The 26,766-nt window shown below is 39.5% G+C and overlaps 3 pseudogenes; all 3 read right to left on the reverse strand.

The window, feature by feature from the left end:
- The window catches only part of LOC125194813 (3-ketoacyl-CoA synthase 4-like), a 46,267-nt pseudogene extending 24,196 nt beyond the window's left edge, over window positions 1-22,071 (reverse strand).
- Window positions 18,098-19,291, reverse strand: LOC148927437 (uncharacterized; annotated as a pseudogene).
- Window positions 19,588-20,281, reverse strand: LOC148927438 (uncharacterized; annotated as a pseudogene).
- Window positions 22,072-26,766: the final 4,695 nt, after the last annotated feature.

The raw sequence follows: 26,766 nt of genomic DNA on the forward strand, positions 1-26,766 counted from the left end.
GCTCAACACCAGCAAGTGCCCGTCGCCGCTCAACCTGCACATAAGGAAAACACATGCAGGGCTGAGTACTATAAAAATACTCAGTGGACTATGCCGAAAACAAGTTACAAAAATAATATTTATCATGCCAATTAGTAACCATCGGGGTTTTAAATTTTGAAAAGGCCCGAGGCACAAAAATCATATCCATTGTCAAAAGTCGACTGATCAGTCATTTTCCCATAGACGTTTACCATATCTGCTCATACATGGCTTGGAATGTGGCCACAAACTAAGCCACTAGACCGGCCAACCCGTACGCTGACACACGGTCTACCATAGGTGTACACTAATCCAAGTAGGGTTTGCGGCCCTGCAAGGACCCGAATTCGATTTAAACAATAAATGGCAACAGCCATCTCAGATAGGCACGTTAAAATTTAACAAGGCATGATAAACACAAATTTCATCCCATTGATAAAAGCATTTAGGACAACGTCCTTATTTAAAGAAAGCCCACCTCGAAGCGCTTAATTCCCAACTATAGTCTTCCCCTTGGTATCACGTTTAGCAGCCAAGACATCACCTTTAGATATTAAATAACACCTATATCAACATAAGGAATCAAGCACTAGATAAGATGCATGCTTCCTAAGGCTTCAATTATTTTCTTGATAAGATTATGAATTCTTTTCCAATTAGAACTCGGTCTTTTCGATTAAATTCCGTCCGCTCACGCCCCAACAATTTTATTAAAACAGTCCAACGATTAAAACCACCCCTTCCCTTTCCACTTTAAAACAAGGATTCAAAATAAAAAGAAATAAACAATTAAACTACACTCCCATTTCCTATTCCACTTTATAAGTCAAAGAATTAAGAGGAAATTAGGCACTCCCATTTTAAAACACGTATGAAACCCCATTTTAAATAATAAATTCACTACTTTATCACTAAATACTCCCTATTCAAAAATAAACAAAACAGAATGAAAAATCCTTCTCTAGAAACCATCGGCTTCCCTCCCCTCTCTACTGTATTTTTATTGCACTTATTCAAAGTCTTGAGGCTGTGATACCAAACTGTCACGACCGCCCCTTAGGGTCAATAAATACGAGTGGTCGCGATTTAAAGAAGTTTAAAACAGACAAAGAATAAGACTAGGGTTTTCAATAAAAGTTTGACCAAAAGTGAGTATTCAAAAAGAAACGACAAGAGTTTGACATTATCCAAAAATATTAAATTCTCAAAGATAAACGGGTTCAAAGTTAAACGAGCAATGAGTAAAAGTAAATTCCCAGCGGAAGCGTTGAAGAGGAGCGGCGTGTGTATGAAGACACAACACCACCCAAAGTTTAACGATAAGCAATAAGACTCAAACTTTAATTGTGCTCAACACCAGCAAGTGCCCGTCGCCGCTCAACCTGCACATAAGGAAAACACATGCAGGGCTGAGTACTATAAAAATACTCAGTGGACTATGCCGAAAACAAGTTACAAAAATAATATTTATCATGCCAATTAGTAACCATCGGGGTTTTAAATTTTGAAAAGGCCCGAGGCACTAAAAATCATATCCATTGTCAAAAGTCGACTGATCAGTCATTTTCCCATAGACGTTTACCATATCTGCTCATACATGGCTTGGAATGTGGCCACAAACTAAGCCACTAGACCGGCCAACCATTACGCTGACACACGGTCTACCATAGGTGTACACTAATCCAAGTAGGGTTTGCGGCCCTACAAGGACCCGAATTCGATTTAAACAATAAATGGCAACAGCCATCTCAGATAGGCACGTTAAAATTTAACAAGGCATGATAAACACAAATTTCATCCCATTGATAAAAGCATTTAGGACAACGTCCTTATTTAAAGAAAGCCCACCTCGAAGCGCTTAATTCCCAACTATATTCTTCCCCTTGGTATCACGTTTAGCAGCCAAGACATCACCTTTAGATATTAAATAACACCTATATCAACATAAGGAATCAAGCACTAGATAAGATGCATGCTTCCTAAGGCTTCAATTATTTTCTTGATAAGATTATGAATTCTTTTCCAATTAGAACTCGGTCTTTTCGATTAAATTCCGTCCGCTCACGCCCCAACAATTTTATTAAAACAGTCCAACGATTAAAACCACCCCTTCCCTTTCCACTTTAAAACAAGGATTCAAAATAAAAAGAAATAAACAATTAAACTACACTCCCATTTCCTATTCCACTTTATAAGTCAAAGAATTAAGAGGAAATTAGGCACTCCCATTTTAAAACACGTATGAAACCCCATTTTAAATAATAAATTCACTACTTTATCACTAAATACTCCCTATTCAAAAATAAACAAAACAGAATGAAAAATCCTTCTCTAGAAACCATCGGCTTCCCTCCCCTCTCTACTGTATTTCTTCAAAACAGAAAATGGAAAAGAAAGGCAGATTAAATCCAATCCGATCCCCCGAAACAGAATCCGCCGGTTTCTCCTGTTTGCCGCCACATCCACCGCCGTCGCTCGGCGCCGCAGCAGCCGCTGCGTCGCCGCTCCAACGGCGTCGATCTCGCCCCCGTTTCGCCCCAAAGAAACCACAGGTAAGTTCTAAATTTTATTTTGTGAATCAAAGTTGATGCTTTAGTTAGTATGCTTCAGTTTAATTCAATTTTGAGTTCCGATTGATGCAACAAAGAGATAGGCTTGATGTTTGGAAAATTTAGAGAAACGGAGAGGTTTATACCTTCACTGAATGAATCGGATTAGGCAAAAGATTGAAGCTTCTAGTTCTCCCCCTTTCTGGATTTAGTTCCTAATTTCTGTCAGAAAAATGGTTCCGATTGAAAACGTGAATTTACCTTATGAAGAAAAACAAGGGAGGAACATGGAAGGATATATACCATGGTGAAATTGAGATTTGGTCAGGAAAGAAGTTGAACTCCTCCCTACTGCTCCCTCCGCCGTTCTGGTGATTCAAAGGTGAGAAAAGAGTAGCTGCGTATTTGTTTGAGAATGAGAGATTAGGGTATGGGGTTTATATAACCATGGGTTTATATTGAGAATAATTGGATGATTGATTTCAATTGAATGCGGTTTAAATTTTGGAAAGATTTCCTTGCAGATTGCCAAGGAGAAACGTGGTGTGGGAGGAAGGAGATTTGGAAGTTTGTTTGCTAAATAAAATAATGAATACTTCCTTCTGCAATGACGGAAGAAATTTTGGAACGAGATTTGCAGAATAAGGAGGCGGCGCGTGAAGGAGGGGAGATCTGTGCCATATCTCTTATTTACATATTCTGTTATTAGAAGTAACCAAGGAAAGTCTTGGTGACCAAGGAAAGGAGTAGGGTTTTGATTAAAATTAATTTGGGCTTCAAGCACCGGTATTTATTTATTTTTTTTAAATTGTGTAGCCCGTAATTAAGATCGGACTTATTTATTTAATTTATCGGATCCAACATGGAATTGAGTCCAATAAATAATCCTCAAGAAAAGGATTTAATTAAATTCACATTGTGATTTTACTATCACCATTCTCGAGCTCTCATAACAAATTATCAATTATCCGAAAATCATTAAATTCACCGCACATGTATTATTCAAAAATAGCCACGTCACATATTCAACGAAGTCGACTCAGAAAATCCGTACTCACAACTCCGAATCAAATTAGGTCTCAATGAAAATACATAACAATTCCACTTGTCATTTAATTAATGGGCTTCACGGCATTAAAAGAAATAAATGCGAGCACTTTAGGGTTCAAAAAGTGGGGCGTTACAGGTGGTGTTTCAAGACCTCCATCATGGCATCACGAGCAATCAAACTCTCATTCACATCATGGACAGCCGAAATACCTCTGAAATAAGGAATATGTATCGGTGGGGGATACCATACAGAGCTTCGAAAGGTGTTGTCTCTATGGCAAAATGGAATGAGGTGTTGTACCAAAACTCAGCCAAACTCAACCATTTGCTCCAAGTGGTTGGCTGGTCACCGCACATACACCGTAGGTAAGTCTTCAAACACCTGTTCACCACTTCCATTTGACCATCGGATTGAGGGTGATAAGCCATGGACATGTGCAACTCAACTCCTTGGAGTTTAAAGAATTCAGACCAGAACTACTCATGAAAACCTTATCTCTATCACTAATAAGTATGGTAGGCAGGCCGTGTAACTTAAACACAGAATCAAGGAATGTTTGAGCAACAGTCAGAGCAGTATATGGATGAGTAAGGCTCAAGAAATGAGCATACTTAGTAAGCCGATCAACCACCACCAGAATAGAGGATTTATCCATAGATAGAGGGAGACCCTCAATTAAGTCAAGGTTGACCTGGGACCAAGCTTCATCAGGAATTGGAAGAGGTTGTAACAAGCCCGGGTAAGCACTATTATCATACTTAAATCATTGACACACATCACATTAATTGATATACTTCCTTATATGCTTCTCCATATGAGGCCAGTAAAAAAGAGAAGTGAGCCTTTTATAGGTGGCAAGTATGCCTGAGTGGCTGGCTGTACTGGAATCATGGAATATATGGATGAGCTTCAGTCTCAAAGCCTCATCATTTCCAACCACCAGCCTACCTTCCTCCTTAGTTGAGCCCCTATCCAAGAAAACTTAGAACTTTTCTTAGGATCTTGCTGCAGCTCACTGATCAGTGTTTTCAACGAAGGGTCAGAACTCCAAGTTGCTTCTATCAAAGGATATAAGTCTGTAGAAACTGCAGTAATAGCCATACAAAAGACCTCAGAGGAGTGGACCCTAGATAGAGCATCTGCAACAACATTTTCAGCACCCATCTTATAAGTAATCTCAAAATCAAAAGCCATGAGTTTAGAGAGCCAACTCAATTGGCCCGGGGTAGTGAGCTTCTGTTTTAGAAGGTGAGCCAAAGTTTTATGATCCGTACGCACTTCAAACAATTGGTTGCCCAAATAATGGCTCCAATAGGTCACAGCAAAGACAATGGCCAGTAACTCCTTATCATAAACTGAGAGAAGCTTTTGTTTTGGAGACAGAGACTTGCTTATAAAAGCAAGTAGATGACCTCGCTGCATCAACACAGCCCCAATACCGTAGCTCGAAGCATCAGTTTCGATTACAAAAGGAAGAGAAAAGTCAGGTAAAGCTAGAACCGGTGGTGACATTATAGCTTTTTTCAACTCCAGAAAGGCCACATCAGCAGCCTCACTCCAAAGGAAGGCATCTTTCTTCAATAAATCAGTAAGGGGTCGACTAATCACTCCATAGTGTCTGATAAACTTCCTATAATACCCAGTAAGTCAAAGAAATCCCTTGAGCTTAGAAACATCAGTAGGTGTAGGCCAATCCTGCATAGCCTTGAGTTTCTTAGGGTCAGTTGCTACCCCTTCCTTAGATATAATATGGCCTAGATACTCAATCCTTTCCTGAGCGAACTCACTGACTCAACTTATTTTTAACACAAGTATACCCGCAAGTGTACGGGGCTAATGTAGCAAATAGTAAGCAAAGAGTATCGTATCCACAGAGACAATGAGTGTCAACCTAATTACCACGAACCAACCTCAACTACTATCTAGATGAATCGGAATTTTGGTTTTTCTAAATCTATTTAAAAGCAAGGTAAAAACAATTAAAAATAACTAGAGACCTAAAAGCAAATAAGAAAACGGATGTAGATCAAGGATGAGAAGGGTAGAATCCTACGGGATCGATAACAACTATCCTATGCTCAACTAACTTCCTAACTATGCCAACAAAGGGTCTCAAGGGTTATTAAGCTATCGCTAAGGTAAAACTATATCTTTTCTCAAAGCATATAATTTGTAGATTGCTACCTAGAAACGAAGTCTCCTTCCTAGAACTAAGGCAACAACTCCTAATAGCTCCTAAGATACTTAGCTTCATTCAAAGGCTCAAATCTCTCGATTATATTGGCAAAGACGTCAATTTCTTTTCGTTCAAATTAAACTACTCACTTCTCAGTTCTTGTAGTAAAATCCACATGCATTTATAAGGTGATCAGTCAAATAAATGTATAAGCACAGAAGAAATCAAAATAACCACATGAGCCAAGGCATAGAAAAAGGAAATCAATTAAACATAAGAATCATTGTATCTCCCCCGTAGAACTCTACGAAGGATTTAGCTACTCATGTCCAACACAAAAATCAAAGAAATATTCAAGGAAATATTCAAAAACATTGTTTGAACAAGAATAAAACTAAAAGTAGAAACTCCTAGAATTGGATTGGGCGGATTGGAGGTCTCGTCTTCAATCTTGCGATGAATACTCGTCCTCTGCTCGTTCTTCTCTTCTTCCTAGGTGAAAAAGTGGTATTTTTGGGGTAGGAGACGTGTCGAATGTTGTAGGAGGCGTCCCATGCACATTAGGTTAAATAGGGCTCGAAATTTCCTTGTTTGGATCTGTCGGTCGAACCTGGCGGGTTGCCAGGTTCGTTGTACGGTGAAGCTGGCGAGTCGCCAGCTGCTCTCGGCAATTCTGGGCGAAGGACCTGGCGAGTCGCCAGGTTGGTACTGATGCGAAGCTGGCGGTTCGCCAGCCTCGTGCTCCAATTTCGTCCTTTTTCCACCTTTCGCCATTTAAGCTCATTTTCGACCCTTTTTCTACACATTCTTCACAAAATGGTCAAAATACCAATAACATAGAGAAGTAGCTATAAACCATGTCTCAAAATACACAATATACGATCAAATTCAAGTAAAACTACCCTCTAAAATCATGTAAAATCCAAGTGAATCAACTCCCCCAAACTTAAACAATTGCAAGTCCTCGAGCAATGAAGAAAAAGAATTAGAAGAAACTTGGATTCAAAAGAGTTTTAGACATCATCATCGTCTCAAATAATACGGAATAAAGAAGCATATCACAATACAAATTCCATCAAGTTAAGCTGTCGAATGCACTTTTACTACTAACTCATATATCACCTTGGATTCATGCTTCACTCGAGGTGTATATGTGTGTATATGCACATCACTCGAAGTGTAAAAGATATCAAGTAACACTCTAATCAATAAAAAATGCATGGTTTACCATAGGCTTGCTCAATGTCTAACCTCTCTTCTACTTCGTGTGACAATAAATCTAGAGTCCGAAAGGTCTTTTGTTTAGGTTATAATGTAGGCTCTTTGGTAAGGTGGGGCAGTATTTTTCTAGAGTGACTAAATTCCCAAAAGATAAATATCCCAAGAAATCACAACAAACAACTTTTAACTTCAACCATTCGCCAAAACACTTTTCCACAATAATTAGACTTTGTCTAATTTCTTCCCAACTTCCAAAGACCTCAAATTATTCTCTATATCCTATACATTTTTTTTTTCTTTTTCTTTTCCATTTTTTTTCTTCTTTCTTTTCTTTCTTTTTTTTTCTTTTTTTTTCCCTCTAAGTACAACCAATTTCCAACTTGATAAGCTAAACACGACCAATTTCTTTCAACAACTAAACTCTCCAAATTCTTCTTTTCACAACTCAACAATTCTAGAGTCTAAGATTCACAACCCACTTGATTAGCTTGACAAAAGAAAAGGCAATAGGCTCAAACTTGGCTATCAAGGGTATTATTATATAATAAGGTTAGTGTTTAGGTAAAAATGAGGCTAACAACAATGGCCTAACATCTTCCCCTATCTCTAAGGTCACTATGTAGACTCAAGAAGACAAGGAGCAAGTTCTAGAAACACATACACCATTGACGATAAATCACACATGAAAGAATTAAAAGCTCAAGTCTCACTGGGAAAATAGCATGAATCAAGGCAAACAAACAATTCGTTACTTATGCATCCTATTACTCAAACTCTCAAGTCAATGGTCAAGTGATAGCTCAAAGTGGAAGGTTCTTTTATCATAGACGACTAGTCTTCACCCAAATTACTACCAAATTTTCCAATTAAATTTAAAAAAAAAAATTCAATAAATCCCAACCAATCAAAGCAAAATTCATGGAGTTCTATCAAACTAAAACAAAATAAAGCAAAAAGTCAATTAAACGACTAAAGCAAAAATAAATCTAAAAAAGGATACGTACCTCGTAAGTGTCACTATCCACCATATCACCCCCTAAACTTATTCAAAGTTGTGCAAAGAATGAGTTTGAAACGTTGGTGGAGAAGTTATACTTACCTTGCACTAGTGTGGTGGTGGCGGGTAGTTAGAGAAAAAGTTGGTGTTCCATTGGTTCATATGGCAGTCAGCTGGTCTAACTGCTCTCTACTCTCTCGTTGCTCCCTTTGCACTTCCTCCAAAACTCGTGTAGCGTGCATATCCCGATCATACATCGCATTCCATTGATTAGTTTGGAACTGCTGCCACTGGTCATGGTTTTGCTGATGCTGATCCCAAGTTTGGTTCCACTCTCCATGCCACTGTTGATGCTGCACCCACTGAGATTGTTGTTGATCCCACCGCTCATCCACTCGATTAGACAAGTCGGTGTAGGAGTTTTGCAACTGCTCCAGCTGGTGAGTGACAGACTCTTGAAACTCTGCATCTCGGGCATTTTGGTTCCTTCTTCTGCTTCGATTCCTTTGTTCATACCTATGAGAGGTTCCCAAAGGTTCGACCATCTGATCTTTTTCCTCCTCCGCATCCTCATGAATAGCCATATGCTGGCTCGAACCAGCTTCAGTTCCCGGGTCAAGAAAGGGACCTGCAAGTGGATACTGTCTCATCTTCCAAGGTAAGCATGCAGGGAAGGCCACCACCACTTGGCGGTGTGCAGAGGTATCCATCTTCCAATTAGCTTGGAAGCTCCATCCATCAATATGTGTCAAATCTGGGCTAGGCAAGGGAAAATGATCACCTCGGGAGCCTTGATAGAGATAGGCGTAATAGTTCTGATCCCTCTTGAGTACGTCCATTTGGTGGAGGACATCATAAGTCAAGTACATCTCCCCAGGTATTATATGGTTTGGGTTGAGCTCGATGTCGAAGAAACTGCAGATAGCAGTGATGTGTCCCCCACAGCAGATCGTCCCTGTGTTATTCCTAGCAACTCTTTCCCAATACAAAGGGACATACTGATTGAGATGGATGAGTTTTCCACGAAGAAGGCTGTATAGTAGGAAAATCTCGGTACTGTTATGCTTCCACTGTCGGAGCGGGCAAAGATCGAATTCGAGATCCCTCTGTGGCACAGTCGCAGCACTGGATTTCGAATGGCACTCGCCTTGGAGGTGCCGGCTCTGTAGTGCTTTTCTAATGTGATCAACTTCCAAAAAGAATCATGGTTAAAGTTCTCTTGATCTTCATCCATTGCAGTTTTAAACACAACATCGAAATCGGCTAAGGTGAGAACTCGGTTTTGATTGTCTAACCGAAATTCTACTTTATCTATCAGCTCGTGCCTGCCAACATTCCTCTTGATGACCCTTAGGGAGCTCAAAAACTCCAATGTATATCTGCGGAAGGATGGGTAAGCTCGAAATAGGAATCCATGGACTCCTTGCTCTGGTTCGCCCACTAAGCTCAACTTTACTACGTCTGCTTCTACTCCTAAGTAGTTTAGCATATGCTCCTTCAAATATCGAGTAGGCACAGTTGGCCTGTGGGATAGTCTGTCCCATGCTTGCTTCTGTTCTTGATCGAGCCCTCGAACACCATATTTGCTCGGTGCCTCGGCTTTTCCTGTGGAAGACATGGTACCTATAAAAAGAATGTGTGAGTTCACCAAAGAATAAAGTATGAGGGGTGGGTTCTCGAACTCCCCCAAATTTTCATCTACTTCATGTCTCTATGTAACAAAAACAATAACTCAGTTAAAAGACACATCATGAAGTAGGCTTAAACTAAATTCACATAGGAAGCTAGACTCAATTCCTATAGAACTAGGGAGATAGACTCGATCCCTAAAACATCATTAACTAACAAACGAGGGAGATAGACTCAATCCCTATAGCAATTCTCAACAATTCATCACACAATATCCCCCATTATGAAACATGTCATCCATGAACCAATTATACCTCCCAACACAATTATTCAACATGGATAAACGTTCAAAACCAACAAACACCAAGATTAAACATGAAGTTTCTACTGAAACCAAGTTTAGAAGCATCCAAATCTTAGTAATCAACAAGAACACCTCAATAAAACTCAATTCAACAATAATCCACCAATGCTTCAAAGAATTTCACCATAAAACAAGTTCTAGCATATCAAAAGCTCAACTTTAACAAAAAACCCATCAACAATAATGGAGATTAGGGTGATGGAACGTACCTTTTGAGTTTAATTTTCACAAATTCGAGCAAAAGTAAGAGTTCACTTGTCTTCTTGAATAAACACTCAAAATCAACAAATTACATGGTGAATCTCTTCTAATAAGCAAGAATAGCGAATGGGTGGAAGGAATTTGAGATTAATTGGTAGAATGTAGTAAAAGAAAGGAAGAAATTTGGTGTTGGGGGTGTTAGGGTTCGAAATTGGGGAAGAGAAGGTAAAAAAAGTAAAAAAAACGAAACTTACCTTTTAAAATTACCGCTGCACGTGTCTGGCGAGTCACCAGGTTGGGCGAGGAACGAAGCTGGCGAGGCGCCAGCTAGCTACGACAATTTTTAAAAACATACCTAGCGAGTCGCCAGGTTGGGTTTCGACGAATCTGGCGAGACGCCAGCACCTAGAGAGAGATACGACACGCCTGGCGAGTCGCTAGGTTCGTGTTACTGCGAACTTGGCGACCCGCCAGTTACCTACGGGGATTTTTCGATTTTCTGATTTATTTATTTATTTATTTTTTAAACTAAAATTCGAAAACTAGCTACCGATGGATTAAAAAAAACAAACTAAAAGACTAAGGAAAAATGAAATAAAAACAAGGATTACCTACTAGGGGTTACCTCCCCTTAAGTGCCTTTGTTTTACGTCGTTGGCTCGACGTCTTGAAGCTTGCAACTAGGCCAATTTGAGCACGAACACTTCCCTCGCCTGATCCGGACTGTAGAATCTCTTGACATATTGTCCATTCACCTTGAACACTTTTCCATCTGCCCCTAGTAACTCCAATGTGCCATTTTGCATCACTTCTTTAACAATGTAAGGCCCCGACCATTTAGACTTCAACTTTCCGGCGAAAAGCTTAAGTTTAGCATTGAAAAGCAACACTGCTTCCCTCGGAATGAACTCTCTCTTTTCAATCATTCTATCATGATACGCCTTCATTCGTTCCTTGAGAATAGAAGAATTTCCAAAGGCTTCGTGTCTAAACTCGTCAAGCATATTCAACTGTAGCATTCTTTCTTTGCCTGCCTTAGCGAAATCTAAGTTCAACTTCTTCACTGCCCAATGTGAGCGATGTTCCATCTCCACTGGAAGATGACATGATTTCCCAAACACCAATTGATATGGTGACATCCCTATCGGGGTTTTATATGCCGTCCTATACGCCCAAAGTGCATCATCGAGCTTGAGTGACCAATCCTTCCGATTTGAGCTCACTGTCTTTTGTAAGATTTGCTTGATCTCTCTATTGGCCAACTCGGTTTGGCCATTGGCTTGAGGATGGTATGGTGTCGTTACCCTATGCTTCACTCCATATTTCGCAAGCACGCTTTCCAGCCATCGATTGTTGAAGTGTGAACCTCCATCACTAATAAGGGCTCGTGGAGTACCAAATCTAGTAAATATATTCTTTTGCACAAATTTAATGACTACCTTGGAATCATTGGTGTGGGAGGGAATGGCTTCTACCCATCTTGAGACGTAATCCACCGCCAAAAGAATGTATTGATGACCGCATGATGATGGAAAGGGGCCCATGAAGTCGATCCCCCAAACATCAAATAATTCAACCTCTATGATCGGGGTCATTGGCATCTCCTTCTTCTTTGACACACCCCCGATTCTTTGGCATTCATTGCATTGAACTACGAACTTTTGGCAATCACCATAGATACTTGGCCAATAAAGGCCGCTTTGAAGCACCTTCATTGCTGTTCGATTGGCTCCAAAATGTCCCCCAGATGGGGACGAGTGGCATTGTCTAATCACTGCTTCCCATTCTTCATTCGGCCCACATCTTCTTATCACCATATCTGCACATCTTCTATAAAGGAACGGCTCATCCCAGAAGTAGAACTTGATATCATGGAAGAACTTTGTCTTTTGATAGGTTGATAATTTGGTTGGGATTATTTTGGCCACCAAGAAATTGACAAAGTGAGCATACCATGGGTGGTTATCTTGAGCAAGGAACAAATGCTCATCGGGGAATACTTCGTTGATTGGCACATCCAAGTTTTCTCCTTCAACTGCTTTCTCTAACCTTGATAGGTGGTCAGCCACAACATTCTCACATCCTCTTCTATCTCGAATCTCTACATCGAACTCTTGTAGCATAAGTATCCATCGAATCAACCTTGGCTTGGCATCTACCTTAGCAAAAAGATGTCGAATTGCTGCATGGTCAGTGTATACTATTGTCTTGGCCCCAATTAAGTAGGCACGGAATTTTTCGAACGAGTACACAACCGCCAACATCTCCTTCTCTGTGGTAGTGTAATTTACCTGCGCGGAGTCCAAAGTGCGGCTTGCGTAGTATATCACTCTGAAAAGGCTATCTCTCTTCTGCCCAAGAGCGGACCCAACTGCTATATCACTTGCATCACACATTATCTCAAATGGTTGAGTCCAATCCGACATGATTAACACTGGACCATTAACTAACGCCTTCTTCAATTTTTCAAATGCCTGCAAACAATCAGAAGAAAATTCAAATGCAGCATCTTTTTCTAATAAATGACATAAAGGCTTAGATATCTTAGAGAAATCTTTGATAAACCACCTATAAAACACGGCATGTCATAGAAAGCTCCTAACTCCCTTTTCCGTCGTGGGTGGTGGGAGTTGCTCAATTGCCACTATCTTTGCTCTATCAACCTCGAGCCCTGCAGCAGAAATCTTGTGGCCTAACACTTTTCCATCTCTAACCATAAAGTGACATTTTTCCCAATTCAAAACAAGGTTAGTTTCTTCACAACGCTGCAACACACTTGTTAGATTTTCAAGGCAGTGATCAAAAGAAGTACCATAAACAGAAAAATCATCCATAAACACTTCCATTATTTTCTCAATCATGTCATGAAAAATTGCCATCATGCATCTCTGAAAAGTAGCTGGAGCATTACATAACCCAAATGACATTCTCCTAAAAGCATAAACTCCGTATGGACACACAAATGCAGACTTATGTTGATCTTCTAGGGCAATTAAAATTTGATTATAACCCGAATACCCATCAAGAAAACAGTAGTACTCATATCCTGCCAACCTATCTAACATTTGATCTATAAAAGGGAGTGGGAAGTGATCTTTCCTAGTGGCTGCGTTCAAAGCACGGTAATCAATACAAACTCTCCACCCGGACACAACTCTAGTGGCTATCAATTCATCATTCTTTCCTTGTACAACTGTCATACCACCCTTCTTAGCTACCACTTGATTTGGACTAACCCATTCACTGTCAGATATGGCATAAACAATTCCTGCATCTAACCACTTTATGACCTCTTTCCTAACCACATCTTGCATAATTGGATTAAGTCTTCTTTGATTTTGAACCTTAGGTTTATACCCTTCTTCTAACAAAATTTTATGCATGCACAAAGTTGGGCTAATCCTTTTAATGTCAGAAATAGACCATCCAATAGCACTTCTATGTTTCCTAAGGACTCTCAACAACTTATCAAGCTCAGATACAGATAGGGAAGAAGATACAATTACCGGATATGTTTCATTTTCTCCAAGGAATGCATACTTTAAGTGAGTTGGCAATGGTTTTAGCTCAACTTTGTTTCCCTTTTCTTTCTCCTTTTCTTTCTCTTCATCCTCGTTCCTTAATGGAAGGAATTTTTTATGACGACGAGGGATCTCTTCGGCGGAATCAAGTGCACCTACAAAATCAAGTAATTCAGAGTTAGCATCAGTTATTTCATTAATACAAGAAGAATAAAGAGATTGAAATAGGCATCGCTCAAGTTGATCATGTGAAGAGTTGATCTCGGCCACTCCTTCAACACAATCTTCCACCACTTGCACATAGTTGCAATGCTCTATCATCTCCACTTCTTCATCATCATGTACTTTCATCGCCTCGTAGATGGAAAAAGTAATTCTCTCATTGTCAAGGCAAAGTGTAAGTTCTCCTTTTGCCACATCTATCATTGCCTTCCCTGTAGCAAGAAAAGGTCTTCCCAAAATCAATGGGATCTTTTGGTCCTCCTCCATATCTAGCACAACAAAGTCCACCGGATAGATAAAGTTATTGACTTTCACTAGAATATCTTCCACAATGCCTTTAGGATATGTGACTGTCATGTCTGCCATTTGTAGTGTGATAGTAGTAGGCTTCAATGTTCCAATCTTAAGCTTTATGAAGAATGATAGGGGCATAAGATTAATGCTTGCCCCTAAATCACATAATGCTCTCCCCACTTGATTGTCCCCCACTATGCAAGAAATAGTGAAGCTACCGGGATCCTTAAGCTTGGCTGGCAGTTTCTTCTGAATTATCGCACTGTAGCTCTCTGTCAAGTTGACAGTTTCATATTCTCCCCACCTTCTTTTCTTGGAGATAACATCATTCAAAAACTTAGCATAGTTTGGCATCTCTTGTAAAGCTTCCACCAATGGTATATTGATTTGCACCTTCCTGAAAATATCAAGAAATTTGGAAAATTGATCATCCATCTTTTTCTTCTTCATCTCAAATGGGAAAGGCACCTTGACTGTCGTAGGAATAGGCGGAGAGGGCATCTTTTCTGGCACTGATTCTTTCTCTGTCTGACCGTCGACCTTGTTCTTCCCCTTAGAATTCTCTTCTGCTTTGCCATCCTCCGCTGGAGTACTCTTCTTTTCCTCTATAGGCATGGAAGGTCCTTCATAGCTTTTACCGCTCCTCAAATTTATGGCCTTGCAGTCCTTGGGATTGTTTATGGTCTGTGCTGGAAATTGCCCTGGCTGATGATGGACACCCACAGCTTGAGAGATTTGGCTTATCTAGTATCAATGCTCTTCATATGCACATTCAAGCTTTGCACGTCGTTTTCAACCTTCCCCAACCTTTGACTAGTGCTCTCCATGTACTTGTCAGTTTTCTCCATGTACTTGGTAGTCTGATTCATGAATGCTGCCAAGATGTCTTCAGTAGTAGGCTTTTTCTGCTGTTCTACCATCCCATTAGACACTGTGAATCCTGGCGGTGGTTGCAGAGCATTGTTGGGATTCCCATATGAAAGATTGGGATGCACCTTGTTACCATAATTGTTGTAGTTACCACCACCTTGGTTGGAGCGATGGTTGTTGAAGTTCCTATTATTTCCTCCTTGGTGCACATAGTTCACATTTTCAACTCCTCCCTGCAGTTCTGGTCCAGGCTGTCTTATCTCCATGATTCCCAATTGAGTGGTTAAAAGATCTAGCTGCTGAGACAGCTTGTCTATCCTATCATCTTCTACAACAGAGGTCACCCTGTATGACGTGTTTCTTTCATTATTCTATCCTTCATCAGTGGAAGTTACTCTCTCAATCACTTGCATGGCATCATTCTCTCCTAATTGAAGTAATGCTCCTCCGGCGCTCCAATTCAGTTCACGCATTGCCTCTGGAGTACATCCCCTATAAAAAGTTATGACTTGGTGTCCCGGACTTAGACCATGTTTGGGGCATCTTTTCAGCAGTGTCTTGAATCTAGCCCATGCTTCTCGGATTGTCTCATGAGGCTTCATCTTAAACTGAATTATCTCTGCTTGCTTCCTTAGAACTTCACTGGGTGGGAAATACTTCTCCAAAAATAAGTCTACCATGGCATCCCACGTTTTAACAGATCCTGACCCCATGCTGTCGTACCAGTCTCTAGCATCATCTCTCAAGGAAAATGGAAATAGCCTTAATCTGATTTGTTCATCTCTCACCCCATTAAGCTTCACCGTGTTACTGATCTGAATAAACTTAGTAAGATGCTTGTTGGGATCTTCATTGGCCTTCCCCGCGAAAGCATTAGCCTCAGCCATATTTAGCAATCCTGGCTTGAGCTCAAAATGATTGGCATCGATCCCATCGTTGCCAATTGGTGGGTCCTCTACCCCTCTGTAAGCGTACATGTTTTGCACTAGCACCATGGCTTGTTGTTCATTTTTTTCTTTAACCTGTTTCACCAAATCTGCAAGTTGTAGTTGGAGCTGTTGGACTACCGGATCTGGATGTGGTGCATTGTTCTCTCCGTTGTCCGCCATTGTTACTGCAACAAGAATAGGCAGTTCTCTCTTATGAGGCGAAAGTGATCGCCTTTGGTTGAGCCTTCTCTGAGCGTTTCTCCTTCGATTGGATGCTTCGATCTCAGGATCGAATAACTCTAATGGTTGCCCCTTAGAGCGAGTGAGCATACAACCTGAAAAGAAAAACACGAAAGTGGGAATAACTCAAAAAGAAAAGAAAATAAAGCAAGTAAAATCTAAATTAGTAATCTTAATTTTTATCACGATATTAGGCTATAGTAACACAATATTGTCCCCGACAACGGCGCCAAAAACTTGACTCAACTTATTTTTAACACAAGTATACCCGCAAGTGTACGGGACTAATGTAGCAAATAGTAAGCAAAGAGTATCGTATCCACAGAGACAATGAGTGTCAACCTAATTACCACGAACCAACCTCAACTACTATCTAGATGAATCGGAATTTTGGTTTTTCTAAATCTATTTAAAAGCAAGGTAAAAACAATTAAAAATAACTAGAGAACTAAAAGCAAATAAAAAAACGGATGTAGATCAAGGATGAGAAGGGTAGAATCCTACGGGATCGATAACAACTATCTTATGCTCAACTAACTTCCTAACTATGCCAACAAAGGGTCTCAAGGGTTATTAAGCTATCGCTAAAGTAAAACTATATCTTTTCTCAAAGCATATAATTTGTAGATTGCTACCTAGAACCGAAGTCTCCTTCCTAGAACTAAGGCAACAACTTCTAATAGCTCCTAAGATACTTAGCTTCATTCAAAGGCTCAAATCTCTCGATTATATTGGCAAAGACGTCAATTTCTTCTCTTTCAAATTAAACTACTCACTTCTCAGTTCTTGTAGTAAAATCCACATGGATTTATAAGGTGATCAGTCAAATAAATGTATAAGCACAGAAGAAATCAAAATAACCACATGAGCCAAGGTATAGAAAAAAGAAATCAATTAAACATAAGAATCATTGTTATCTCCCCCGTAGAACTCTACGAAGGATTTAGCTACTCATGTCCAACACAAAAGTCAAAGAAATATTCAAAGAAATATTCAAAAACAGTGTTTGAACAAGAATAAAACTAAAAGTAGAAACTCCTAGAATTGGATTGGGCGGATTGGAGGCCTCGTCTTCAATCTTGCGATGAATACTCGTCCTCTGCTCGTTCTTCTCTTCTTCCTAGGTGAAAAAGTGGTATTTTTGGGGTAGGAGGCGTGTCAAATGTTGTAGGAGGCGTCCCATGCACATTAGGTTAAATAGGGCTCGAAATTTCCTTGTTTGGATCTGTCGGCCGAACCTGGCGGGTCGCCAGGTTCGTTGTACGGTGAAGCTGACGAGTCGCCAGCTACTCTAGGCAATTCTGGGCGAAGGACCTGGTGAGTCGCCAGGTTGGTACTGATGCGAAGTTGGCGGTTCGCCAGCCTCGTGCTGCAATTTCGTCCTCTTTCCACCTTTCGCCATTTAAGCTCATTTTCGACCCTTTTTCTACACATTCTTCACAAAATGGTTAAAATACCAATAACATAGAGAAGTAGCTATAAACCATGTCTCAAAATACACAATATACGATCAAATTCAAGTAAAACTACCCTCTAAAATCATGTAAAATCCAAGTGAACCACTCACACTTACTTCTTTTTGCAAAAAGGGAATACTCTCTTAACTTAGCAAATAATTGCTTTAAGTGAAGCAAATGAGTCTCATAGTCACCACTATACACTAGTATATCATCAAAGAATACTAGCACGAACTTCCTCAAATAAGGTCTGAAAATATCGTTCATCAAGCTTTGAAAGGTTGCGGGGGCATTGGAAAGCCCGAAGGGCATCACAGCAAACTCATAACATCCATCATGTGTCCTGAAAGCAGTTTTAGGGATATCTTTTCACCTCCATTCTAATTTGGTGATAACCAGATCTGAGATCAATTTTGGAGAAAACAGAGGCACCATGGAGCTCTTCTAGTAGCTCTTCAATCAAGGGAATAGGATACTTATCCTTAATAGTTAGCTTGTTCAACCACCTGTAGTCCACACACATCCTCCATGTCCCATCTTTTTTCTTTACAAGTACTACTGGAGAAGAAAAAGGAATAGTGCTTGGTTGAATAAAACCTTGCTGCAGTAAGTCTGCAACCTGTTTTTCAATTATGTTTTTCTGCATGGCATTATGTCTGTAGGGTCTGCAATTAACCGGGGAGGCTCCATTACTGAGAATAATTTGCTGATTATGTGACCTCATAGGAGGAAGAGTAGTAGGCTCTGCAAAGACCTCAGAATGATCATCAATGAAGGATTTGATGAAATGAGGAATAGCCTGAGAATTATCATCTGAACCAACCATGGTTAACAGCCCAGAATGGCCTTCAGTGTTGACCTTAATACAAAATAATTGAATACCTTCCTCATTAGTGATTAACTTATCCATCTCCTTCTCAGATACCTCAGCTACACTCTGGTTGGATTGACCTCCTCGCAGCACATATCTCCTCCCATTTAGTTTAAAATCCATAGTTAGTGTCTTAAAATTCCACTGTATAGCACCCAGAGTTTCAAGCCATTGGATTCCCAATACCATATCACAGTTACCTAGAGGAAGCAATAGGACATCCGTAGTAAACGTAGTGCCCCTCAGCATCCATTTCATTCATTTACACATTGAGTCGCACTCCAGACTATTACCATCCGCTACATCCACCATGACAGATTTCACTCTAGTGAGTTGAAGTCCCAACTTCTTAGCTAAATGAATATCCAGAAAATTGTGAGTACTCCCAGAATCGATGAGAATATGCAAAGCCTTCCGGCCAACCCTGCCTGTGATTCGCATAGTTTTGTAACATTTAGAAGTTGAGCCACTTATAGCATGAATTGAAATTAGAGGATTATCATCCTCTGGAACTTCTTCATCATTATTGTTGACATCAATATTGTTGACATCAGAATCCTGTACCTCACCTCCATCCTCAATCTCCAACAGATACAACTGCGTCCTACCACATCGATGCCCCCACTCAAATTTTTCATCACACCCATAGCAGAGTCCCTGAGCCCTTTTTACTGCCATCTCCTCAGGGGTCAGATAACGTCGACTCTTAATTTTTGGTGTAATAGGGGTAGGAAGTAAAGGAGAGTAGTTAGATTTATTTGATTCTCCACCAAAAACACCAGAATTGACTCGTTAGGAGCTTGAGAAAACCCCTCCCTCGCCGGAGTAGACGACTCTTGGAGTCTAGCGAGGGCATAAGCATGAACAAGCGTTTGGGGCATGAATAAGCGCACAGCCTTTTGCACATGAGGACGTAATCCATTGATAAAATGACTGATAGCATACGATTCAGGAATAGAAATACGACCCAATAGCTACTCAAACCGATCATGGTAGTCAGCAAACGAACCTGATTGTTTGAGAGAGAGTAGTTCGGTCATCGGATCACACAAGAGATGATCGCCAAACCGGCCCTCCAAAGCTTGAAGAAACAGAGGCCACGGTGTTGCCATGGGCTGATCCTGATATTTCACCCAATTTTGAAACCACTACCACGCACAACCTTCAAAGTTGATGATCGCGAGCCTGACCTTAGATTCCTCCGGCGTAAGGTCAACCGTGAAGAAATGGTCGCATCGAATGATCCACCCAGCCAGATCATCACCTGAGAAGGGAGGAAACCCCACTTTCGACTGACGCGTCGCAAAGTATTGTTGTTGTCTCGCTTGAAATCCACCAGCCCCACCCGGAGGTTGTGCAAGACCACCACCGCCAGGAGTCACAAATCGATTCATGATTTCATTCTGCTGGAGTTGCAGAGCTAAGAATTCCTCACGAAGCTGACGCGGTGATAGATCGGGCGCTAATTCAGATTGATTGCGGATTTTTTCGAACTCCACTCGTCGGCGATCGGCATCAGCTAGCTTGTTGGTCAGCAGTAAGCATTTCCTCGAAACGGCGAGTATCGCCGGAATGTGTTTCCACCATAGGATCGGTGGAACTGATACCACTTGGTATAGGATCGGGGTTGCCGGAGATAGGAACGGCCACCGGGATTGCACCTACGCGAATAGAGCTACGCGGGGAAAGTATATGAGAGGAAGAAGGGGAAGTTTGCATTAATTCCCAAATCATGAAAACAATACAATAGGAAAATGCAGCTCATATAAGGAGCATGTGTACTCTACATCACAGCTAAGCAACGATTTAACAAACGAATTATTCTCTATTCCGCGCTCACGGCGTGATTTCATCCCATTCAATCCACGTGTGTATGTAACCATACAAACTTATTTAGCTTGATTCCCTCGTGCGCTTATTGAGAAGCTCTTCCACGTATCATATTGTTACGCCGCCGCCGTGTAGCTGAAGAAGGTGACCAAGTCGAATTTCAAGCCCCGCGCTGGTAGAGCTGTTGCGCCACGTCAGGAGAGCAGACTTTGTCTCCATCGATTAAAGGAGGTGTTGGGCTCCTGCCATTTTTAAATTGGAAATTTGACGTGGGGTGGCTGATTGAGAGTTGGAGGCATTATCATTAGAGTGGGTCCATGGCATTAATTAAAGGGACGGTGGCTCCTTGAAAAGAAGAAAAGTTTGAGCTAGTCGAGCTCAAGAAAGAAAAAAATGGAAAGATGATGGCTCATGGTTTGAGCTGTGGAATGGACCAAGAATGGTCTGGAATTAACTCCTCGACATGAGTTAAAACTATCAGAATGGCTCCTAATGGCACGAGCTAAAACTGCTGAAGATGGCTCCTATGGCATGAGCTAAAACTGTCGAAGATGGCTCCTAATGGCATGAGCTAAAACTGCCGAAGATGGCTCCTATGGCATGAGCTAAAACTGCCCAAGATGGCTCTAGACACGAGCTAAACTGTCATCAGAAAAATTGAAGCACTCCTAAATACGAGTATAAACTATTTATCAAAGTGAAGATCGTGCAAGTTAAGTGTCGAAAAAACTCGATACTTAACTTGAGGGGGAGTGTTGGAAAGATCACTTGAGGTGTCCCAAGTATTATGGGAAGAGAGTGTGGAGTCTCAAGAATATTGGAAAGAGTCACTTTAGAGTTTTAAGGAACATAACATTAATAGTGTTATAGTTCCAATTGTATTGTCCCTAGGCGCATTACTTCTCTAGTCCAATAAATAGAGATGTCAATGTATCACAAAAATAACAATTCAAATCCAATACAATGCAGTCGATAAACATTTTAGTGTCTTTTATTTTCTGCATTTTACTTTTCAACAGCTTGAGTTGACGACGAGGATGGAGATGTCCTTGGGGCTGATCATGGTGTTGGCGAACAAGGTGTCGAGGGTGGCGAAGATGGCGTGCTCGGTTTCCTCCCTGGCGGCGCGCATGGAGGGGGTGGGGGGGATCATGAGTATGGCCTCGGGGAGATGGGTGCGGTCACCGAGGCCGGAGTGGTGGAGGATCTTGCGCTGGAACTCGACGGAGGCGTGGTCGTAGCTGCCGCAGAGGCGGAGGCGGTCTACGAAGTCTTGGATGGGGAGGCTCTGGTCGTCGCGGGGACGGTAGCAAGAGTAGTCGACGAGGTAGACGGGGCGGGGGCGGCTCAGGAAATACAGGGCAGCGAGCATGGAAAAGGAGATGACGGAGATCCATAGGTCAGAGTTCATCTGCATGGCTTTAAGGAGGAGGGCGAATATGAATGGGGCGATGCAGATGCACATGGTAAGGAGGTGAGTGGTGAGATGTAAAGTAATGGAGGAAATCGGGGTGCTCGCGCCTACCTTTCAGTCCTGCTCCCTCCATTTCAGAAAGGAGATGGGAAAAAGCCAGTATAATGCCCAACAAACTATGGTTAGTACTTATAAGGGTTTGCACTTGACCCATGGTCATTAATTGTTAAATTTATTTTTTCTAATAAAATTCTTAATTAGTTTGACACTTTTTAGGTTCATAAAATAGGAGGGAAAAATTATATTCCCTCCGTCCCCCATAATTTGTCATCATTTAATCTGGTACGGGTTTTAAGAAATATAATAGAAAGTGGGTTGAAAAATTTAGTGGCATGTGGATCCTACTTTTATATATTAGTTTTATAATAAAATGTGAGTGAGGATGAGTTAGTGGAATGTGGGGTTCACTGCCAAAAATGGTAAAAGTGAAAAGTGACAAATTTTTAGGGACAGTCGTAAATGGAAATAAGTGACAAATTTTTAGGGACGGACGAAAATGAAAATAAGTGGGTATGAGATAGTGGAGTATGAGGTCCACTACCAAAAATATTAGTAAAAGTGAAATGTGAAAAAATTTTAGGGACGGATGAAAAAGGAAATAAATGACAAATTTTCAGGGACGGATGGAGTACCCTTTATAATAAAAATTGACCAGAAATCCTATTCGCGGACGTACTAAAATGGAAAAGTGAGACTCTTATTCATGAACGGACCAAAATGGGAAAATGAGACTCCTATTCGCGAACGGACTAAAATAGAAAAACGGGACTTCTAAGGGAGTACTTCTTCATAATTGTATTATTTTTTTTTATTTCTCCTAAAATACGCTCATAAGGAATATTTTTTTCTCTTAATAATAATATAAGTATTTTTTTAAAATATGAATTTTTGTGTGTATATTTATGTATGTAAATGTAATAGTATTAACTGTTCTTCCAAGACTTTCAAACATTAAGTTGAATCTATACCTTCTTTAGCATACTCAAAAGTATACTCCTTACAGCGTCTCTAAGGAAAGATGCTCTAAGGAGAGAAAGTATATAGGAAAGATATATAATGTATTTATTTTCTTAAAAATTAAAATATGCTCTTTAAAAAAGTATCATATTCCAAAAGGAAAAGGTTTATATAGAAAGATAAATTGTTTTTTAAGAATAAAATAATAGTATAAAATGTATTAAAAAAATATAAAGTGTAATACATTTTCATACCTTTTCTCTTGGAGAATGATTTTTCATGAAAAGAAGACAAACATGGTAGTTATTAAATTTTACCTCTTCATTGATGGGGAGGTAAAGATACCTCTTCAAAATGAGGTATAAGACCTTCTCAAATAACTCTCCGCTTAGACAATGATTTTTCATAAAAAAAAAAGGAAAATATGGTAGTTATACTAGCTTACCTCTCTTCTTAGAGATGCTCTTATGTTCCACGGTAATAAAGTCATTTCATTTTCTGCACTCATTTTGAAAAAATAATTATAAATAGTTTAAGTGGAGAAAGAGTAAAGTATGAGAGAAAATATTGCAGATAAGACCCTTCTTTATATTGTTTTTTCTCTTACTTTACTCTCTCTTAATTTTAACTTTTTATTATTATTTTTTTAAAATAAGGACAGAAAATGAAATGACTCTATTATTATAAAAAATAGAGAGTATTCTCTTCGTGTGTAAAACAATAATTTATATATTAAAACAATTTTTTAAAATTTGTATCAAAGTCAAAATGAGATATAAATAACTGAGGGAATAGTATATGCATATAAATATAATAAATCAAACTATTTTCTTCGAAATTTGACTACACGTGTTATCATAAATTTATGTATTAAGACGCACTTTGTATGTAATTTTTCTTATCTAGACTCATGAAACTTGACATTTTCTATTTGGTAGATCCAGAGGTGCAAACTCCATTTTCCATGAACTAATTACAAAGTTCATTCTTTTATTTTTGAGTGAATTACAAAATTGGTTTCTGGACTGTAGGTTCATTTTGCCTATAGTTCTGGGACTTTAAAAATATCGTCAGACATCCCTCGACTAAGGATTTATTTCGAAATTAGTTCTTTTGGCTTTTTTTTCGAAAAGAGTGAACTACAAAAATAGTCCCTGGACTATGCATTTATCTCGCCAGACAACCCTGAACTTTAAAAATATCCCCAGACAACCCTAGACTAAGCGTTTATCTCAAAATTGGTCCTTTTTCACTGTTTCGTACCGAAACTATCCTTTTAGGGGTTTGGGCATTTTCGGAAGTTCAAATAATTCACTTTTTTAGTTGTCGGGGCATTTAATAATTGTGCAGGTCAGGTTGTCTCCCTATATTAATAACTCTCTCTCATTCTCTCTCTCTCACCTTCTCTCCTCTATCTCTCTTCTCTTCCCTTCTTCTTCCTCCCCTTCCTTCCTTCCTTCTGCAAAAGTCGAGAAAACATCTCGACTCAAGAAAGAAATAAAAATGTCTTCGTTGTCTGATACAAAATCGAGTGATGGAGGAGGCGGGACTGGTTGTAGGTGGCTCCGATTTGAGTACGAAAATTGTTTGTGCCAGCAAAGAGCGATTCTCAAAATCGTTGTCGACCCAATAAAGGAATCTAATGGAATGTTGTATTTCGTTTGCGAGAAAAAGGGGAAGATTGGAGGCAGCAAGTATTTTCGGTGGTGTCATCCCAAGTGTGTGGATTTTGAAGGCTGCAATTACTTGGTTGAGCATGGTGGGCGTGAAGACAAAGTTGGAAGACAAGATGGAGTTGATTCTGAATTATCTCCAAATCGTGTTGAAGGTGGAAGTAAAGTTAAAGATTGTATTTTGGTGTTATTTGTTGGGTTTTCGTTGTTTGTTTCGTTTGTAGCCATTATGGTGAGTTTGATGAAGTAGGTTTTCACCCGTAGATTGCAATTTGTGGGAAAAAAATTTGGTGAAGTAGTGCATGAAAGTTGGGGAAGAATTATAGTGTTCAAATCAATGTAATTTGATTTTGATTTATGTGCTCTAAGTACCGAATCTTAAGTCTTAATTTTTGAAGTTTCAAGTTTGTTTCAGATATTTCTAAATTGAGTAATGAAATTAATCATGGCATGAGTGAATGGTTTTTTCTTCAATGGGTATGAAATGGATACGACATGTACTCATCGAAAAAAAAGCAGTTCACTAGTTAGAGAATGGGCTGGAGATGTTACTGAAATGAATCTTGTTGAAATAATATCGGATGTAGTACTCGACTTAATCAACACAAATAATATCATATGAAGTACTAGGACAACAAGGAAGAAATAATATCATATTTGATATCTGATAGTTGTATCCGGTGTAGTCCCAAATTTAATATCATATTGGGTTTGAAGAAATATCAATTGCAGTCCCTAGTAGATAGGGATGTCAATCGGGCCGGACAATCGGGTTTCGGGCCAATCGGATACGGGCTAATCGGGTTGTGATTTCTTTCGGGTTATTAAAGTTCAACCCTAACCCTAAAAGCTCGAGTTTCAGGCTAGCCCAGCTGGTTAATCGGATTGCTACCGATAATATTAACATGCGATCAATCCAATAAAATTACTAATATTCATACAATGTAAAACATTTAATTGTGATATTTTTGAGATATGTGCTTTAACTCAATCATAAACATGATCAAATACTAATATTTGAGATATTTCGTAGAATTTAAATGCATGTTTTAGAAATTTAAATATTTTTTTAGTGAATTTGAAATTTTCAATTTATTTATCAATTATTATATTAATAAAAATTCTATATATAATTTGGTCGTCGCAAGACGGCTGATTGAATTGGCCTTGCAAATGGTGTATTTGGTGAATGGCATTACAAATACTGAAACTTTATGATTTTGTTGGTGTAAATCACATACAATCTGTGTTTCTAACCTTCACTATTTGGATTGCAACTCCTTTTTGTTTGTTTTTGCCCATAGAATAGAAAGGGATGTGCAGATCGATGATGATTTTGGTATGCATTTATGTAGGATTGCATGCATAACTTAGGAGTACTGATGTACTTAAACCTTCGTATGTTAAAACTAATATCTTTTTGTGGCATCCACTATGGCCAGATTACTACTAGTATGCAGTATGATATTATTTTGTGTAGTAGTGTTTGCAATCTTCTAATATTAGTACCAAAGATGATATTATTCTCTGAAATGAATGTGACCGAGAATCTGATATTACAATTTCCCTTTGTACTATAGATGATACTATTTTCAAAACCAAATATGATATTAGTTAATAAAGATGATATTATTTTCCAAACCAAATATGATATTAGTTTCGAACTGATATTGGTATTGTATATGATATGTCTAATTCGATCAGTACCCAGTGATCATCCAAATATGCATTCAAATCATCCAACTTCCAACGAACTCATTGAACTTATTGAACCCTACATTATCAACCAATATAAACACCTACACAACCCAATACATACGCCTAAACACAAAAAAATGGAGAAAAGCAGAAATCCAAACACACACATTGGTGGAAAAAAGTCTGAAGAAAAGCTGAGAAGTATCTTTGCAAGGCTAAAGCGTCCCAAAATGCAAACGAAACTAGATTTCCAGCATTAGTTAATTGCCAGACGTTGGACATTTCGAGTGAAAATGCTTATTTCATACTTCTACTTCGGACAGAGTGGTTTTCATATTCTCTTTTTTATTCATAGAAAGAGTAAAAAAAATCAAACTAAAATATCACAACCTTCAAACCTTCAAAATTAATAAAATTCCCAACTTACACCTTACAAACACATAATCAAATAAAATTCACGCCAACATAATATTTCCCCAAAACTCACTAACTGCAGTCTATCTACCAAATCAACTTCGTCG

Source organism: Salvia hispanica, chromosome 4 (assembly GCF_029641045.1).
Source record: "Salvia hispanica isolate PSC_SH4W2 chromosome 4, Shi_PSC_v1, whole genome shotgun sequence".
Classification (NCBI taxonomy): Eukaryota; Viridiplantae; Streptophyta; class Magnoliopsida; order Lamiales; family Lamiaceae; genus Salvia; species Salvia hispanica.